The sequence below is a fragment of the Pomacea canaliculata genome, linkage group LG6, assembly GCF_003073045.1.
Source record: "Pomacea canaliculata isolate SZHN2017 linkage group LG6, ASM307304v1, whole genome shotgun sequence".
Taxonomy (NCBI): domain Eukaryota; kingdom Metazoa; phylum Mollusca; class Gastropoda; order Architaenioglossa; family Ampullariidae; genus Pomacea; species Pomacea canaliculata.
In genome coordinates, this window is record NC_037595.1 from 21900700 (window position 1) to 21913747 (window position 13048).

The window sequence follows — 13048 nt, forward strand, 5'->3', positions numbered from 1 at the left end:
CAGGCAATCATTTTGTTGTGTGTTAAAGAACAAAGATTTCTCTGGCTGAGTGAGTTGTTAAGCCACCCTTGCCTTGACATATATTGTTGTCGATTTTAAAAAAAGCCATCCTCCATTCAGAAAGCTTTATCCAAAAATTGAAACCCAGATATACAATTTAAAAATTTAATGTGTGTTTATAAATAAACGAAGAAAAGTTTTCTAAACACTGGCTACCATCTAAGCAACTTGTTAGCTAGACTAAATACCGACTTTATATATACAACTTTGATTACCTACAACTACATATATGTTGATATTATATACATTAATTGTGTTGTGCAGTCAGCCAATGACATATGAGATCCAAGGTACCCTCTATGATGATTGTTTGATTGGTGTGAGATGTGAAAAGAACACATTCTTTTTGTTGAGTAAAACAAAAAACTGCTGGCTTCTTTCGCAGATGGATGTGTTCCTAAAATGACTATTAATCTATGAGCATATGTTTGTTTTTATGTCACTATATTGCATCCCCTTCCACCCCATACTTTATAGCGCGAGACGGACGGCAAAAGTGGGTGACGTAGCACCCAAACCGTCCAGTATAAATGGCAGGCAAAAGTCAGTGCATGGACGTGTATAGGTGGATTGTTGTCTGCCACGACCAACGCTTAGCCTCTTGAGGAGTTCTCCGCGAGCCTAAACAATGAATGTGACTAAACCGGAAGCTTTGTACACTCCTGCCTCGTTTTAGTAGCTAAGTGGAAAAAAATTGTCTACCAGCAGTCCAGTAATACAAGTTCATGGTCACTGCTTTCACCTGTTTACCTAAAGGCTAGGCAGGTAGGTTAAAATAGGTATAGTAGTTGTATGTGTAAACTATGTAAATAAATATGTCTTTGAACCTATTTACCTGTGTGAGCGTTAGTCCCAACGAATGCTAGCGTGTCGTACCTGCGTCCCCGTCATGTAAATGAGGTGAACATGTATCACTGGAACGAGTGAGATTTGTGTTACCTTTGTAGTTGAGACACAGCAGCATAGAGAACACACAAGAAGATCCGTGGAATTGACGCACAGAAGAAAAGACTCTTTTGTCTGGGAAAGAAAAACAAGTCTTTTGTGGATTCCAAGGTTGGCTGAGTGTGGATGAAAGGTAGAGATTAAACAGACGAACAAGAGCTAGAATTTTAGTGGAAAATTCTCCATGGGAACTTCCGTCCTCGCCCCTAGAACACCAAAGAGGAACGGACTGACTTGGTGCCAGGGGCCGGCTACAGTACATTCTGGCGAAAGCAACAAGATAATCACATTGCTTTCCGAACAATTAAAATTTTTGAAAATTAATGCAAAGCATAAAAACAGTTTTATATTTTTGTAATCATGCACTTCTAAATTAAAACAAAATGTATGAAATACAAAGCTATGCTATGAACTTCTTTGAGGTGTACTTAAAAGAACAAAGTTTCCGAACAATTTAAAAAAAAATAGTGAATCAAAAAATAAGGAAGAATACTAAAGAAGGTATGGGGCTATAGTAATAATCAAGAGACAATTGCTTCTTCAAAACTTGACTGAAGAGACATCGTGCGCATGCGCCATCGGGAAATTTTGAGGTAGAGGACGCTCCACAAAATAGTGGTTTTGGGATGCCGTGGTCGAGTTTTAGATGACAATAGATTTTGATTCTTTGACATATCATACATATGATTCTGATGAAAATTTGTTGAAAAAGAGCTTTTTCATTTTCAATAAATTATTTTTTATAATATTTTCACAAAATTCACCCTTAAATGAATTCTGTTTTTTCCAATGGTATTATTTTGGCTATGGTGTGTTCACTTAAAGAAAACAATCTCAGAAACAATTTAAAGGTACAGTAATCAAATTTTACAGTCATACTCCCACAGAAATCGTGTACATTGACAAGCATTGGCTTGCTGATATTAACATTACTTTGGCTGTAGTTGTCCGGCGCAATTTTTTCAAAAAATGATCACTTTTGAAAATTTAACTTTACAGACACTAAACTCAACAATCAATGAGACCCGGATAGGTATTGATCTTCGTCCAGTTTTTCTTGATTGTCAATTTCCTAATCATTATGCTAACAACGGAACTTAATGCTGTTTTTAAAAAAGAAGTATGTAATGGTCTAAATATAGACTTTATTGAAGGTATCCGAAGGTGATTAGTCCGGATTTCCACAGGAAAGTATGGAGATTCAAAAGCTGTTTTTTATACTTACCAGAGAGCCTGCAGTCTTTTCAATCTTTGTAATCACTGATTTGAATATTAACCAACTATATTATCTGTCTGCAAATGTGGTCGTTGACACCGATGTTGGCCAACATAAACTGAAAGTTTTGAAAGAAGGTAAGCGATAATGAAACATGCAAGTATATTAACAGACAACGGTTACAACAAATAGTACATTGCATGTATTAAGCTCGTTCATAAACAATTCACACCATCAGCCGGCAAAGAGTGTAACATGTGAGCGCCACTCGCCCGTCAGTCGAGTTAAAGATGTTGACTGAGGTGGGTGGATGGCTTTGTCCTAAGACGAGAAGTCTGCGGCCCCTATTGTTAGCTTCGCTAATTCAGTTTCTCTGACTAGACGCTTCAAGTCCAGCATCAACAAGGCCAAGACGAGAACATTTCCAGGCGCTGACATAGACAGTGACCTTGTCTTCATGAAGCCCAAGCAGAGGATGAAGAGCCTCTCAGCCATTGCCAGAGGTCCATTGACTATAAATGAGGCAATAGCACGAGGTGACAGAAATTGTTATAAATATTACAGACATTCATCAAGTCAGGTCAGCACAAGACCTAAGTGGTCAAAGACAGCAGTGGCCACCTTCCCACATAAAATAATGTTGTAGTTAACCGATGGACTGAATATTGTAAAGATCTGTAAAACTTTGAACTGATGACATTCGTTACCAAAATTGCCCTCTGGGACAAATAAAGTCTTATCTTATCTTAAAATCTTTGAAAACAGACTACAACCAGCAAAGATGAGAACTCACCAGAGCTTCAGAAGGAAGTCAAAAGAAAGGTACACAGACTAAAGGCAGAAATACTGCCTGGAGTTAAAAACGTCCTTGAAGCAGGGTGGGGATACAACAACAAATGCTCTTGGTGGTCTGTCATAAAGAGACTTACAACTCAAAGAATAAAAGTAGTGACTAAGTGATACCCGTGTCATAAAAGGAAAACCAGTGTTAGAATATTAATCCTTATCAGTCACCCAAGTGAAGTCATGCTGAAAGTAATACAGGATCGCATCACCACTAATTCTAGGAAGTGTAAGAAAGAAGAAGAAGAGGAGGAGGAAGAAGAAGAAAAAGAAGAAGAAGAAGAAGAACAACAACAACACAACAACAACAACAACAACAACAACAACAACAACAACAACAACAACAACAACAACAACAACAACAACAACAACAAAACCAAACATAAAAAAGAAAGAAAAAACAAAGAAAAAGAGACGGGCTTCAGAGATGATAGAATCATCGCGATCTTTATCACATTTCAGAACCTTTAGAAATCTTTATTGACATATTTAGGCGCGAGGAGCTACGACACTTGATGAAAACGTAAACATAGAGGACGATGTCGAGCACGTGGTCAAAGCGCTGTATCACACGGCAACGACCTCAGGTCTGCTGGAGAAACAAATGGAAGATTTCTTGCACACGACGATAAGCGTCGGTAAGCGTCCGGCAAGGTGTCCCCCCCAACTGTCGCACGTGTCCGTCAACATATTTCACGAGAACTTCATGCGTGAGACCCTCCACAACCTTTTACACTTCCATGTCCATGGGTGGAGGGCCGACTAGCAGACGACATCCACCTGACAGCACGCACCGACAGACAACTGCAAGACTTTACCAACAGACTGACAGACAGCTCAAACATACGTGGAATGGAGACCAGCGGTGATGACATTTCCTGACAGTGTTGTCAATATTTATCTAATCAACAGTACAAACAATGCAAAGTCACAAAAACATTAAAGTAAATTAGAAATCATTCACGGCTTGGCGAACACCTCGCACATGCGTACGGAAACACACGTGCACAGACTAATAATAATATTTGAAGAAAGTAACATTACTTACACATCGTCATCTATTGATAATAATAAAATAAAATTATGGAAAAGAAGGTATTTACTCTTTAAGTCTTACAATTATTCGCTTGTGAATAAGCCAAAGCAAGTCTTCAATTACTGCAGTGGAAAAATATTAATGTTTCCATTTTCAAGTAGCAAATGTTGTCTTTGTTGGTATGAAAAAGAACACGTGAACACATTCTTCATTAAGTTCTGAGTAATTTTCTTGAAATTGTCCTTACTTTCCATAAATAAATGTTTCTCCGTGTTCAAAAATGTATGTAGAGGGCCGTTTCGAAATTTCTGACATCCGTTAAAATTAACTGAATGAGAAAAAGTATTTTCACTCATTCTGAAATCTTATTGTCTTCTACTAAATAATATTTAATGATAATACCAATGATAATAATAATCATCATCATAATTGTCCTGGTGTCTGGAAATAGAATTAAAGTTCTCTAAAATGTAAATTAAAGTACGAAAGGACGAAAAAGTCAACAAAATACAAAATTAATCCCGTAATTCAAAATATTTTGTGAATAAAAGTAAAAGAGATAAATGAGAAAATAATTAAAGAATTTACTTAATGCAAATTTCTCTTTATTTTTTAAAAAATCTTTCATGCTTTAAGAACGTTAGATAAAGGAAGTTTAATTTGTAAAGTAAGTTGATACATTGTTAGCTTTAATTTATCAGACAAAAAATTATTATTGTTTGTAAGAAATGGAAGAAATAAGAGGTTATCTCTTTTTTTTTATTTTATTCATATAAATGAAGTAGAAATGTAGTTCCTACAATTAATGTTTATATAATGGGTCCGGCGTAAGACATTGTCTTGCGACTCATACCTTGAAGATGATCCTCTCCAGGTGTCAGAACTCGTCTCAGCTACTCACAGTACCATGTGGAAGGTCTCCTTCACTTTCAGTAGTTTCATCTCTTGTAAACGACAATCTGTAGCCGGTTCACTAATCGACCCGAGGTCATGTTAAGCAGAGGTATACCACTGTTGTTAACAGTGCAATGACAAGTGTTCTGCCATCGGTATTGTCGAGGTGCACTCTGCTAAGGACTTTCTTTACAAATATACCCACGTGTTTCACCGTTCATTAGGATTGCATAAAGTGGAATTAACCGACGATTACATTTAATAAACGCGCAGACCAAAGAGACATTCCACACAAGGTTTCTGCATATTATTTCGCTTTGTTACCGCCACTAATGACGGACTTGGTGAATGTGACATCACCCGGCCTAACGACAGGGACTACACAGTATGATGTCACAGAAGTGGACATTCAAAGGTTGATAAATATTGTGATAGATGTCGTCCTTCCGTCACTGATGTGTCTTATAGGTATCCCAGCAAATGTCATCAACTGTCTGGTGTTCTGGAGTCAGAGTCTACGCGATCGGATGAACCTCTGTCTCTTCACACTGGCACTAGTAGACTGTATCTACCTTATTTAACTTTCATACTATATCCAGTGACTTATTTTATTGAATGGGGAAACGAGTGGATCCTTAAGAATTTCTACAAAGAGGCGTTTATTTCTGTGATATCTATCATATATGGTCTTCGATTAACATCCTCTTTCATCACCATGGTGATTGCAGTGGAACGGTGTGTCTGTGTAATGTTTCCTCTTCGAGCTTCAACACTGATAAGCACGCGCACCATGGGTACACTGATTGCTTTGACTTCTCTAGGTCTTCAGCTTAGTTATGTGACTTTCCCCCTGTCATACTACGGTGATGTGATTAGTGTTCATGGAAACAAAAATAGAATCTTTGTACAGACTAAGTTTTATAAAGACAATGATAGGTTTGTTGTGATTTTTGCAAACAATTTGTTGGGATTTGCTTTTCCCATTACCATATTTATTATTGTTTCGCTGGCAACGGGTTTGACTGTAATTAAACTGAAAAGCGCCTACAGGTGGCGCCAGAAGTCGAGTTCTGTTGACAACGAGAGTTGCCGGCGTGAGAGGGCGCTGACAGTGATGTTAGTCATAGCGGCCTGCGTCTACATCGGAACCATGCTGCCGTTTGTCGCTCGCCAAGTTTTTATCTTGTGCTGGTACGATCTCGCTGCCTCTGTGTATCAGAGCTTTTTGTTTCTTGCTTTAACTGGACTTGTGAACTTTATTTCAGGAATCAATACCTGCGTTCCTTGCTTTATATATTTCTTTCGTTCTTCTCGGTTTAGGAAACATTTACAAAACATCTTTAGTCATCCTTAAAAAAACGAATATAACCCAATCAATTTCAGTTTCTTATTATTGTTAAATTGCACTCTTATTGTGGAATTGTAAGTAGAATTTGTTTTATTTACATCTTGTTAGTTTAGAGTATTAGTTTACAACTCTGAAATGGAGATTAAAAAAAAAATTGAAAATATATGTTCCATTATGGGTAATAAGTTTCGATACTCTTGCATGATGGTTAATTATTCCATGGGCATAAATTACCTTAACACAAAGATTGTAGAACGTTTCTTGATGGTCTACCTTTTAAATTAATACCATGCGGCATGTCTCTGCATTATAAAGTTGAATAACATATTTCTTTGATGAGATTCACAGAAATGCATCTGTGATATGACCCAATGTGGAAACAGTTCGAGAAAAAGATTTCTAGGATTAATGCACCGCGTGGTAACCTTGTTGTATATAGTGATGCTACTTGTTCTATCGGTATAGTGGAATGTAGGTGTCTGCGGCTATCCTAGATGCAAACTACTTTAGCCGTTTTGTTGTTTGTTTTTAAAACTCACAAGGTGTTAATTGCTTTCTTTAGTTCAGTAAATGATTAGTGTTCGAGGCCCATTATATTTTTCCAGGACTATTGCTCTTAAACAAATGCTGAGTTTGGCCTGATATAAAAGGTTAATTTCAAATGTCGACCCATGCAGCCCTGGGATATAGTCAGTCCTACCCGCCGTCTGTAACTACGACAAAAGCCAAGTTGACGGCGATAGAAGGTAAGGTACTGGAGGTAAGACAACGAACGAGATACACAGTCACAGTGTGAGTACATTTGTTTTTTGATTACAATGTAGTTATGTATACTACTGCAGTGACGACTATTACTACTACTAATGTGAAATTATAACGCTCAGTATCACTACCAATATAAATCTCTGTGCAGACCAAAAATGATAAATGAAAGATAACAGCCAGTAGATAGTGAGGTACTGAACAACATAAAGATGAGGTACAAGAGCAGAACGCTACATGACGGTTAGCAGGACAGACAGTATTGCCAGGGAGCTAAGTGTAGCAACTGAGGGACAATACTCTGGGAACAGATATGTCTTCAGAGAGCGTTTGAATGTAAACTCAACCATTCTGTAAAACACATCTGTGGACTACATAGTGCGGAAAAAATATATTTGTCAACTAGACTGTGTCGAAGGAGAAAAGTGTGAAGAAAGTAATATTCAGCAGGGGATACACGTGCAGGATGCTACAATCACGCCACCTAGAGAGTTTGTAAAGATTACATGTTTTTATTTACTAGTATATAGCTGTTTTTCTATTCTGTTAACACGATTTGTCTCTTTACTTTAATTATATTTTCTTATTTATTTTATTACCGATCTTGTTGGTGTTGTAAGGCTCAGTGAAATATTCCGTTACGCGGACGGATCCGTTACAGTCTTTATTACATCACAATCACACTTAGTTGGTCTGTAGGTGGGACGGCAACTGTGAAACACCTGAGTGGATCAGGTGGCCAGTGCCGATGTGTATTAACGTCTAACCCCGAGTGAGGGCATCGATGAATGTTTTGTTGTTTTTGATAATTTGTTGAAAATATATGTATATACTTTCATGGATCAGTGCAACACCAGCCTACTGTGACTATAGTTATCAGTGTACAAGAGCATTACACAGAGGGAAGAGTATAAACTGACCTTGTGCCGAACTATAAACTCTAGTATTCTTTTGTTAATCATCAACCTCAGAAAAGGAAATCGCTCTTAGGATTGTATTTAATATTAAAGATATTAAAAGGTAATAATGATAAAAAGTAATAAAAATTAATAGACGTATATATATATATACTGAGAAATGACTTTTGTAGATTCATCGAGTATTTTTTATGAGTTAGTACACCAAAAAATCTTTTGATATAATTAAATGTGTACAGGGCCTACAAAGAGGCAGTTTTAGTGTTTTGTTTGGATGAACAGAACGCTCACAATGTTCTGGCGTCGACGTGCTCGCTTGTGTATGTGACAGCCGCAGACCAAAAATAAAAAACGAAAACAAAACAAAAAAACGGAGAATACTAAAGAAGGTATGGGACGATGGGAGACCAAAGAGCTGATTTTAATATTCAGGATCACAAGTACTGTGGCGGGTACAACAATAATAATCGTTGATTGCACACTGTATTCACGGATTATTGGCTATAAGAGTAAAGTTACTCACATAATGTGTTAAACAATTATCGCCCAGTTTCCAACTTGTCTTCTTCTCTCAAAGATCATAGAGAAAATAGTTTTGACACACAGGGCCGCCGAGAGCCAGCCCGGGCCCCGGGACAGACGACCTCTCCGGGCCCCTTGTACTTGTAATCGTAAATTATTTTCCCAGTATATAATGTGTGTTACAAATTCGAATCTCAATATCTACACTCAAACTCAACTTCTGCATTTGTAATGCTTGGGTGTTCTGTCCTTAAGACTTTCTTTAAAAGAAAAAAGAAAAGGAGAGAAAAAAAAATCCACTGGCCAAGCCGGGCCCCTTGACAGCCGCGGGCCGGGTGCACCAGACCCCCTGTCCCCCCCCTCTCGTCAGGCCTGTTGACACAGCTCTGGACCTACTTACAAGAGCACCAGCTCATCCTCCATGCTCAGTCAGCATAGAAAACCTTTCATAATACCGAAACTTCTTTAATTAAAGGAACCACCGAAAAAAAATAATAATACAAAATCCAAAATTTGTAAAGCGCATACTCACACTCCTAATGAGCATGCTCTTAGCTCTTAAGAACAAGAAGTAAACATGGACAACATACGAGGGATAGGAAAACAAACAAATAACATATATGAGCTATTACAGAATAAACAACCGTACTAAGCGAAGAATAAAATCAAATACAGAAAACACAAAGAGGAACCAAATAACAAGAACAAGAGCTGAGAGAAACATCATATTGCAAAAGGACTAGCATTATGGGAAAGGTTGTTAGGAGTAATGTTTACGGAAGAGGTGCGTTTTCCTGTAGCCATATGTTGTTGTTTTGGTGACAGGACGAGTAAGGAGAGGATCATCGGACGAGGAGCGGAGTTGTCTAGCTGGGACGTAAGGGAAGAGCAGTTCAGAGAAATAATCAGGGCAGGTGCCAGCAGCAAAGAAATTAAAACACAGCAAGGAGAGTTTGTACTGGATGCCAGAACGGATGGAAAGCCAGTGTAGAAAACGAAGGAGAGAGGGTGGAGTGGTCCCGTGTCCTAGCCTAAGCACCAGACGTGCAGCAGAGTTCGGTACTTTCTGGTGTTTGTGAAGAAGGTATACAGGGCAGCCAGCAAGCAAGGAGTTGCAGTAATCAAGTCTGGATAAACAAACACACAGACAAGAGTGTTGGTAGCGTGTAGACAGAATGTGACGGATGGCGCTGATCTTGTGTAGTTCATAATAGACAGACTGACAAACAGCTGTAAAATTGTTTTTCATAATAGGCAGAGAGACAGCTATAACTTGTATACCCTAATAGACAGACTGACACTTGTAACTTGCTTATCATAATAGACAGATTGACAGACAGCTGTAACTTGTTTATAATAAGAGACTGACAGACAGCTGTAACTTGCATACCACAAGAGACAGACTGACAGCTGTAACTTGTTTATCATTATAGACAGATTGACAGACAGCTGTAACTTGTTTATAATAAGAGACTGACAGACAGCTGTAACTTGTTTAGCAAAAGTCATGTTTGCAGTGACAATGAATCCCACATTCCTGATGAAGGACGCATGCTAGTTCTTTTTCCCACCCTTCCAATGCTCGTCTTTATCATGATACTCTCAGTTCTTGTTATTTGCTTAATAACGTAAAGAGAAGGCCGATCTCTCGGCATGTAAGACTCCTCAGTGTTATAAAAACTGTTCTAGAGAATAGCATAAAATACTATACAGTAGAACTCAGAACCCATGTCTATCCCATATGAAACTATATATATATATGATAACACGTACATAACAAACAAAAATAATGTTCCATGTGACAACTCTTGTTAGAGCATCATGCTCACGGAGACAAACTAGTTTCAGAGAGATGCACAGTGTTCGTCTATCAGACCTGCGTTTACTACGCACGAAGCTGACTGTGACAGGTCGCCATCAAAACTTCAGCAGCTTTAGAAAAGGAATCAGTGTGATGCTGACACTGCTGATGCTCACATCTCAAATGTCAGTTATGGCAAAATGGCGCTGACGTGGCAATACAAATACAATTATTAGTTGAAAAGAAGAAAAGTGGCACAGGCATAAAAATAAATCCTATCATATATGAAGCTTCGTTATAGATGCACCGATCAACATTACACAAGCAGCGTGAACTCACATTAACTAGAAAAGGCGAAAAGCTAAGAGACTTAACTCTTTAGCAATATCGGCGAAGGGACACGACTCTCCCTTGTGAGTTGTCTCCCATTGAAGCGCTGTGTACAGACAACTCGGGTAGAAACAGACGGACGTCGGTTGTCAGCCATTGGTCGGTTTGTATGTCCCTGATGGCGCAGTGGACAAACAGAGAGAAGACAGGCAGCGTGTAGCAGACGTCACTTTGACGTCATCTTCAAGGATAGTGTGATCTCGTTCGCGGAAAGGTCGTGACCTCTTTCACGCGGTACTTGACGTCATTCATTTCCGTGTCGTCTGCTAGAAGCTTTGTTAGCTGCTGTCTATGTCAGTAGAGTGTTGTTTATGCCTCCTTCCAGATGATCTGCTGAAGCAGGGTGGGGCGTACAACAACAACAACAACAGCAACAACAACAACAACAACAACAACAACAACAACAACAACAACAACAACAACAACAACAACAACAACAACAACAACAACAACAACAACAACAACAACTCTCGCTGTTGTGTTATAGAGAATGAAAGAAATACATGATCGCATCAGCACTACTCCTTAGTGCTAGCAAAACTTCAAACAACAAATCAAAACAAAAACACAAAAACAAAAATGACGGGCTTAACACATGGAAGAAACACAGTTGAAAAGTTTAACTGTCGAATCCTGATACACAAGCATCTTTAGTACCATCGCGATCTGTATCACAACTTCATAGACCTTAGAAATCGATTTTATATATTTAAATGGGAGAAGCTACGACACTTGATGAAAACGTAAACATAGAGGAGGGTGTCGACCACGTGGTCAAAGAGCTGTATACACGGCGACGAGCGCAGGTCTGTTGGAGAAACAAATGGAAGGTTTCTTGCACACGACGGTAAGCGTCCGACAAGGTGTCGCACGTGTCCGTCAACATATTTCACGAGAACTTCATGCGTGAGACCCTCCACAACCTTTACACTTCCATGTCCATGGGTGGAGGGCCGACTACCAGCCGACACTTAGCAGACGACATCCACCTGACAGCACGTACCCACAGACAACTTCAAGACTTACCAACAGACTGACAGACAGCTCAAACATACGTGGAATGGAGACCTGCTGTGATGACATTTCCTGACAGTGATGTCAATATTTATCTAATCAACAGTACAAACATTGCAAAGTCACATTAAAAAACATTAAAGTAAATTAGAAATCATTCACGGCTTTGCGAACACCTCGCACATGCGTACGGAAACACACGTGCACAGACTAATAATAATATTTGAAGAAAGTAACATTACTTACACATCGTCATCTATTGATAATAATAAAAGAAAATTATGGAAAAGAAGGTATTTACTCTTTAAGTCTTACAATTATTCGCTTGTGAATAAGCCAAAGCATTTCTTCAATTACTGCAGTGGAAAAATATTAATGTTTCCATTTTCAAGTAGCAAATGTTACTTTGTTGGTATTAAAAAGAACAAGTGAATTCATTCTTCATTAAGTTCTGAGTAATTTTCTTGAAATTGTCCTTACTTTCTGTTAATAAATGTTTCTTCGTGTTGAAAAATGTATGTAGAGGGCCGTTGTATCGCATTTTCTGACATACGTTAAAATTAATTGAATGAGAAAAAGTATTTCAGGCAATCTTAAATCTTATTATTTTCTACTAAATAATATTTGATGATAATTCCAATGATAATAATCATCCTCATAATCGTCCTGGTGTCTGGAAATAGAATTAAAGTTCTCTAAAATGTAAATACACACTGAAGTACGGAGAAAAAAGTCGACAAAATACAAAATTAATCACGTAATTCAAAATATTTTGTGAATCAAAGTAAAAGAGAAAAACGAGAAATAATAAAAATAATTTACTTAATGGAAATTCTCTTTATTTAAAAAAAATCTTTCATGCTTTAAGAACGTTAGACAAAGGAAGTTTAATTTGTAAAGTAAGTTGATACATTGTTAGCTTTACTCATCAGACAAAAATTTTTCTTGTTTGTAAGAAATGGATGGAATAAGAAATTATCTCTCTTTTTTTGCTTTATTTTATTTATATAAATGAGGAAGAAATGTAGTTCCCACAATTAATGTTTATATAATGGGGCCGACGGAAGACATTGTCTTGCGACTCACACCTTGAAGATGATCATGTCCATGGGTCAGAACTCGTCTCAGCTACTCACAGTACCGTGTGGAAGGTCTCCTTCACTTTCCGTAGTTTCATCTCTTGTAAACAACAATCTGTAGCCGGTTAACTAATCGACCCGAGGTCATCTTAAGCAGAGGTATCCCGCTGTTGTTAACAGTGCAATGAGAAGTGTTCTGCCATCCGTATTCTCGAGGTGCA